This window comes from Ailuropoda melanoleuca, chromosome 12 (genome assembly GCF_002007445.2).
Source record: "Ailuropoda melanoleuca isolate Jingjing chromosome 12, ASM200744v2, whole genome shotgun sequence".
Lineage (NCBI taxonomy): Eukaryota > Metazoa > Chordata > Mammalia > Carnivora > Ursidae > Ailuropoda > Ailuropoda melanoleuca.
This window is the reverse complement of record NC_048229.1, coordinates 73,222,401-73,230,134: the sequence shown is the minus strand read 5'-3', so window position 1 is coordinate 73,230,134 and position 7,734 is coordinate 73,222,401. Positions and strand designations below refer to the sequence as shown.

Genomic DNA, 7,734 nt, shown 5'->3' with positions numbered 1-7,734 from the left:
TTCCCTTAAGCTACTTCAGATTCATTGTGGGAAAAGAAATGTGTTAAATAACCCCAGTCACCCCCTTGGCAACCGAGGATCTCAGATTCACAGCTCTGACAGTTCTCGAACTACTGCAGAAGGGCCATGCCGTGTAGCAAAGTGTAGCTTGGCTGACTCCCGCACTGGGATCCCGTGATGTGCTGCAGGCTTCAGGAACGTGGAAGAGAATCTCTCTTACCTGGTGTATGTAGTTCATTAGGGCTGCCATGGCCAAGGGCCAGAGACTGGGTGGCTGACGAGATGGAGATGTACTGTCTCCCAGCTCTGGAGGCCAGAAGTCCAAGATAAAGGTGTCGGTAGGGTTGGTTCCTTCCGAGGACCTTCTGTTCCAGCCCCTCCCTCAGCTTCTGGGGGTTTGCTGGCATCTTTGGTGTTCTTTGGCTTGGAGGCATATTGCCCCAGGGCTGCCTCTGTGTTCACATGGGGAGACGACAGTCATTGGAATAAGGCTCACCCTGCTCCAGTGTGACCACATCTTAACTGATGACATCGGCAAAGACCCTTTTTCCAAATAAGGTCACATTCTGAGGTCCTGGGGGTTAGAACCTCAACATGTGAATTTGGGGTGAGGGGGACACAATTTGCCCCAGGACACCTGGTAAGGGAACCACGCCCTGCTTAGTATCAGCCACACCATGTGACTCTCTCGAGAAGTCCCTCACAGAGGAACTCCTTAGAAGTAGCAGGAAATCATGTTTCTTGGAGCAGAAGGGCCCTATCTCTTCCACTGCCAGTGCTCACGGGGCAGATGAAGGAAGAGTGGAGGTCTGCTAAAGTGGTGCCGTCAGGTCAGAGCACAAGCTAGACTGTGTCAGGAGGACACACTCACAGATTGTTGGTGAAATTCTCCAATCATCACTTCTAAGAAGCACCTTCGATAAAATCACTCTGAATGTAAATAAACAGACCCAGAGAGATGAAAAGATTTGTCCAGAGTTTCCTATCAGTGAAGGACCTGGGAATATTTAAATATTTAATAAGGAGGTATGCAATGGATAAGTGAAGTGTGTGTACTCTTAAGACCTATTTTGTGCTCGCCTACACAAATGAAGAAACTGAGGTGCAGAGAAATTAAACAACTCGTTTATGTTACTTGGCTAGTATATGATGCAGGTGGAATTCAAATCCATACTGCTGACTCCACAAGCCTCAGTCTTTAACTACTATCTTCAGGCTGTGTATTAGACTTCAGGACTCATGGTTCACCACAATGCTGCTTTCCTTTATCCAGTACTCAGGCTGCTCTGCATGGTTGAGTAGGTTGTGCACTGCACAAAGGTGCTCAGCCTAGGGGCCAAGTGAGGATGGAAATCTAACTTGCATATGAATCACTGAGCTGCGTGCCCTGACAGGTGGGGGAGGGGCTCTCTTTGCCTGGTGGAAGAGGCACCCTCTTTCTACTTTAAACAAAAACACTGTGTGGGCTAGTTGCAGCCCTGTAAGTTCCTAAGATATAAAACAGACTGATTGCCTATTTACCTACTTGGATTTAAGTCACTTTGTCCAGGAAGTCTAACAGAAGTCTACTTCCTGTCCCAGTATTCCTGGCAAGAACTTCCCACTGCCCCAACCCACATTCATATATATACCTACAATCCAAAATGCTGAGTGGCAGAGCAGAAGTGTTCTGGAAGGCATGGGCTCCCATGAGCCCTCTGGGTCTGGCGGGGAGATTGGTGTCAGGGGAAATGGAAGTCAGGAGCGGTAGAAAGGAATGTGGGTGTGGATCCAAGAGCATCTTCCCTGTCTTCCTACAGGGACTCTGAATATCTGTTGTCTTAAAAAGTTGTAACCGAGAGAAAGAGCAATCTTAGGGTCTCATGGAAAGTGAGGGAGGGAGGAAAGAGTGCCAAGGCCAAGGCCAGTGGGCAAAGCAAAGCTATGTGTTTGGAAGTGAGACAGCTGCTCCGGGGCACGCTTAGCATGATGAAGCAGGATTGTGCTTATTTGTTGAACCAGAAGCACAAATCAAAGCCAGCTGGAGGGGTAAGCCGGGTGCTGTTCATGCAGACAGCACCCTCTCCCCTGCCAGGCCCACGTGGTACGTGGCTTTCTTTGTGCCAACTCATCCAGACGTTCGGTTCTCCCAAGGTGGGTGTTGGGCAGGGCCCCGCGAAGCATGGGAGCCGTGAGTCAGCCTTCTCTGCTCACCACCGGGCCTGGGCCTCTCTCACTCATACCTTCGGCAGGCGTTTCTTAAAAAACGTGCTCTGTGCCAGGCAGAGGAGCCATCTGGCACTGGAGTTGCCCTTGATGGGAGAGGGGTGACGGGCCTGCACTGAGGGGCACCAGAGCCATGGGCAGAAACAGCTATGCCTGAGCAAAGGTCCAAATCAGGGAGTGGTGTCTTCCGGAGAAAATTTCCAGTTGGGCTTTGTCAGAAGCGGGGGGGTGTTGATGCCAGCGGCTGGTTGTCTGACAGACCCAGCTCAGCCCTGAGAAGGGAGCAGACAGTCCCGCCTCTGAGGGTTTCAAGCTGGCTTTAAAAAGGGAGCAGGCTCTCTGTGCTGAATATAGCTCCAGCTTATTTCTGTAGTAAATTATTCAGATGTTAATTGCATTGTAAACAAAGCCGCTACCTTTCTTTCCTTTCCAATTATCATCATAAGATGTGCGGGGTGCAGGGAGCGGGGAGAAGGGAGCAGAAAGCCAACGTGGAAACCAGGTCCAGGCTCCCGTGTGTGACTTCTGAAACAAAGGGTCCGTGGTGGACAGCTGGCCTGGAACCACAGCGAGGCAGGAAGACTTGGTCCCCAGCCCAGAACTCCAGGGTGGATCTCGGTGGGGTCAAGGCCGCAGAGCCTGTGTTCCTGTCCCTTTCTCTTCTCTTAGCCCCAACAAACTGTTTAAGTTCTTCCAGCAAGAGCTGCAAATTATGGGGGGATACCCATCTTGGGGGTGCTGAGCTGGAGGGAAAAGCATTTGAATGTTGCATAGACCAGAGTACTAGGCAGATGCTTGCAGGAGAGCACAGACCCGATCAACTGGAGATAATTTCAGCACCAGGTACAGAGGGAACCAGAGGGTCATGGTTTCACGCCCTGTGACATCTCTGTTAATCGGTACATATGAATAGACACTTGTCGACCGGGGTGAGGAGCCCAGAGCATGAGGGACCAGCCGCTCAACTTGGCTGTCCACAGTGGGATCTGAATTTACTATGTGCATCGAATCCACAAGAGCCAGCCTGCTTCCCCCGCTCGTTCGGAAATGACTGTAGTCCTAATTAAAAGCAAATTACTTAATCTTATGGCATCAGGAGAGGGCAGTGCTCCTCAGAGGGGAGGCCTCCTGCTTAGGGACAGAAACAGCCTGGCATATGGGGCGGAGAGAGGCCACGGAGACTCACAGAAGATTGCAGACACTGTCCTCTCCACTGATCTCCTCTTTCATGTCTGTTCCCTCTTTGCCACAGATAGCAGACCAGTGGGCAGGAGGTCTGTGTTGACTCATGATGGAATAATCCGAATTTGCTCAGAGATGGGCCAGTGCAGTGTGAGGCGCACAGAATTTCTTAATTCTGGGAGAGGATGTTCCCAAGTAAGGCCCCAAGGTAACCCTCCAAGGATGTGCCAAAGAAAAGCATCCAAATGTCCCCACTTCCAACTTAATTAGCTCCAATAGGCATTTAAAGACATCATGTTGTTTACAGCACATCTTAGCCTTGTTCTTGCCAAGTGATGGACGTGAAATGCACTATTTCCAGAGTGACTTATTCATGCATTCCATGGCGTCTCCGTCTCTTTGTCCATCACAGGAGATGTTCTCATGGCAGCTGCTTCATCATGGCCTCTGGTAACCCCAGGGCCGAGCCCTCCTCCCTTCTGTGATCTCCAGGGAGAAGACAGCATTTTCTCTCTCTCTCTCTCTCTCTCTCTCTCCCCCTCTCTCTCCTCCTCCCTCCTTCCCTCTCTTTCTCCCTCCCTGTCCCTCCTTCTTCCTCCCTCTCTCCCTCAATCTCTCTTTCTCCATCTCTCTCTCTCTCTCTCTCTGTCATTCTCCCAGACTCACAAAGGGAAGATGCACCTGGAGGGTTCCAAGGTAGCAACAGGACACCATGATCCGTGCCACACTTGTCCTTGACACAGCTGAGTACTGAGTTAGAAGTGGTTGCAGAAAACAGGTCTAACCATGAGCATGGGCTGCCCATGCGCTAAGGCTGAGATCTCTGGGACCGCTCTACAGGGCTTGTCAGACCAGGAACCCCCAGCCCACCCCAAACCACCGGGTGCAGGAGGAAGAGGTAGAGATACTTGAGAGGCACTCATCATCTCTTTCACTCAGAGCTCTCTTTTTAAAGCATCAGCAGAGACTCTTGGAAGTTGCTTTGCAACAGAAAAGCTTGGAGGCAAGTTAGAGGCCGTGGGAGATCAGTGCCGTTCTTGCTCACTTGCGTTCCATTCATTTGTTCATTTTATACCTATTAATCATCTCTGAGGCTCCAGCCACTGCGGTCCAAATTCTGAGAGGCACAGAGTTGAATACAATCCGATTCCTGCCCATGGGGAGGTCGTGGTCTGCTGGAAAGCTTGCTAGACAAATAAACAGAGCGGCTACACACCAGTGTAACAGGGGCCGGATGGAGAGTCCAGAGGGGAGCACAGAGGCCAGCCGGGAGCTGTCAGGAAAGGCTGCTCAGGCAAGTGGATCTCAAACAGAGAGGTGAGAAGCAGCAGGTGGAGAGGGAGAAAGTGGAGAGAAAGAGGTCTGAGGGGGCCTTCAGGCAGGGCCTTCGAGGTGGGGGGAAGGAGCGTTCCTGACTGTAACCTGAGAAAGACACGGTTTGCCTAGAGGGTTGTGTCCAGAGGCCTGCATGCCAGCTCTCCAAACACAGTCCCAAAGTACTGCGCTGACATCACCAGCTCCAAATAAGTAAATAAGCCAATGAATGGGAAAAAATGAATAAGCAACCAGAGAATCATTTGCAGGAAGACCCAGGTAGAAGTGGCCAACTAACGGTGTAGTTCAAGCCCAGCTGAAGTGGCAGCAGGTGTCTGGGGGCAGCCCAGGGCACAGCAGGTGGACAAGGGAAGTGCACCCAGGAACAGCTGGATGAGATAAGCAGCCCGTGAAGCTAAGTGATCTGAACGGGGCTCTTTCCAAACGTAGGTTTTGATTTGCATCTGGAGTCATTGATTGTGGCCTTTGTTCAGGTTGCCTGCATCTTTGTGTTTATTTTTTCTTTCTCTTCTAAAACCACAGTGATAGCTGAAATGTGTCATAACGTATAATTTCCTTAGTGTTTCCTATCCATTATCCTGTGTAGTCCTCACAACAAATTTAAACGAATGTGGACATTATCCTGAACTTTCAGTACCGATGGCAGGAATGCGGCTCACTGGGCTGGAGCAGAAAACAAGGCAGTTTAGTGGCTCAGGCCCAGTGGCAATCCAGGTGTGTATATATTGGCTTCAGGCACGGTTCGATCAAGGTGTACAAGTAATGTCATCAGGGCTGTTACTTTGCATTTCTCAGTAGTGCCTGTGTTTTTTGTCAGCTTCACTTTAGGACTTCACGCCAGCTTCTTAAGTGTGGGCTCTGGCAGCTCCAAATCCACACCGTCTTTCCTGTTAGCAGACCCTGGAGGGGAAAAGCTTCATTTGTGTGAACCTTCCATCCAGACCCGTGGATTCACTTTGCATCGGTTAACCTAGGGCGCGTGTCCTTCTGTGAACCAATCGCTCTGACCGTGTGGATGGAGCAACGGCTGACTGGCTAGACCCTTGTGGTTTTCTTGTGACTCAGCCCTGGGTCACGTGTTTTATCCCAGAGCTGGAGGCAGGGTCTCACCTGACTCATTGGAACAAACTGTGGAGCAGGGTTAGATCTTGTGGGAAATTCTAGTAAGAACCCAAAAGTAAGAGGTGACGGAGGCATCGCCATGGAAAACAACCAGTATCCATTAGTACTTTCAAAGATTTTATTAGACGTATTGAACGAGGTAAGAACAAACAGGTGGACTTTATTATAATAATAGACTTTATTTAATTCAGTACATCCAAAACATTATCATTGCATCATGTAATCAATATGTGAATATGAGCCAGATAGCTTACATTCTTTTTTTCACACTATGTCTTCCAGATCCAGTGTATACTTTATATACTGACAACACCTCTTCTATTGGCTGCTGTAACTTTATCAGAAATACTTGATCTGTACTTAGATTTCCTAGTATTTACAGTTGAAAAAGTAGATTCACCCACCCAAGTTTTTCCAAACATACTTAAGTTTGCCAATAACTGAATTAAGTACTAGTATTTACATTTAAATTAATTGTAAAATTAAATGAAATAAAAAATCAATTCCTCAGCAGCACTGCTTACATTTGCAGTCTCAATAGCTGCATAGGACAGCACAGGGCTAGAAGGTCAAAGTGCTTAGAAATATCTAGAGGTATCCTGTCTAGAAGAACCCTTGTGCACTGCTGGTGGGAATGGAAATTGGTGCAGTCGCTATGGAAAACAGTATGGAGGTTCCTCGAGAAATTAAAAATGGAACTACCATAGGATCCGCCAAATCCACTTCTTAGGTATTTATCCAAAGAAAATGAAAACATTAACTCGAAAAGATATATGCATGTTCACTGCAGCCTTATTTACAATAGCTGAAATAGAGAAACAACCCAAGTGTCCACTGATGGATGAATGGATAAAGCAATTGTGGTATAGCTATGGTGGAATATTATTCGGCCATAAAAAAGAATGAAGTCTTGCCATTTGCTGCTACACAGAAGGACCTTGAGGGCATTATGCTAAGTGAAGTAAATCAGACAAAGACAAATGCCACATGGTCTCACTTATATAGAGAATCTAAAAAAACAAGCAAACAAACTCACAACCAACCCCATGGATGTAGAGAATAGATGAGTTGGGGAGGTGTAGTTTGGGATGTATGTGAAGGGAGCCAAAAGGTACAAATTTCTAATTATAAAATGAATGCCATGGGGATGTAATATATAGCATGATGACCATAGTTAATAATACTGTATTGCGCATTTGAAACTAGGAGAGTGGATCTTGAAAATTCTCATCATAAGAAAAAAAATTGTAACTATGTGCGGTGTTGGACGTTAACTGGACTTATTGTGGGGATCCTTTTACAACATATACAAATACTGCACCATTATGTTGCACACCTGAAACTAGTATCTAGAAGCATCTTATAGTATCTAGAAGCATCTAGTAGTATCTAGAAGCATGTGGACGATAGGAAGGGAACTGAGCACAGTACTCAACACATGATAAGAACTTAGTGCTTCACATGGAGGGACGGTCTTGCGTTCTGATCCTGTTTCTGGCATTTATTGGCTATGTGACACACAGCAAGTCGTTTCGTCCTTTCTAGCCTCTGTTTTCACTTCTGTTAAATGGGAATAATGAAATCCACTCGGCAACTTCTCTGTAAGAAAATTCACTCGCCTGGAATTCAGCAGAGACTCAAAAGTAGTAGCTGTTACCCACTGAACTCAGGTCTCACACGACGTGTGTTCCGGTGCCCCTCCTTCATCTTCCGTCAAATGGCCAATTGTCTTTTCTGACTCAGAGACAAAATAAAGAGATGAATTTATTCAGTGACATAAGATTGCGAAGCGTACATGTAAGTCATCAGCAGTTCTTTCAGCTTTTGTGGCCGAAGAGCAGCACAGTTTTTTCAACGCATCCTCTCACTTAGGTTCGTGCCGCCTGGGGA

The 7,734-nt window shown here is 47.7% G+C and overlaps 1 long non-coding RNA gene across 1 annotated transcript; it reads left to right on the top strand.

The window, feature by feature from the left end:
* Positions 1 to 4,020: 4,020 nt before the first annotated feature.
* LOC117795093 lies at positions 4,021 to 6,657 on the top strand. The gene is made up of 3 exons (XR_004618881.1): positions 4,021 to 4,704; positions 5,309 to 5,436; positions 5,540 to 6,657. It is a non-coding gene; the product is annotated as an uncharacterized LOC117795093 (long non-coding RNA).
* Positions 6,658 to 7,734: the final 1,077 nt, after the last annotated feature.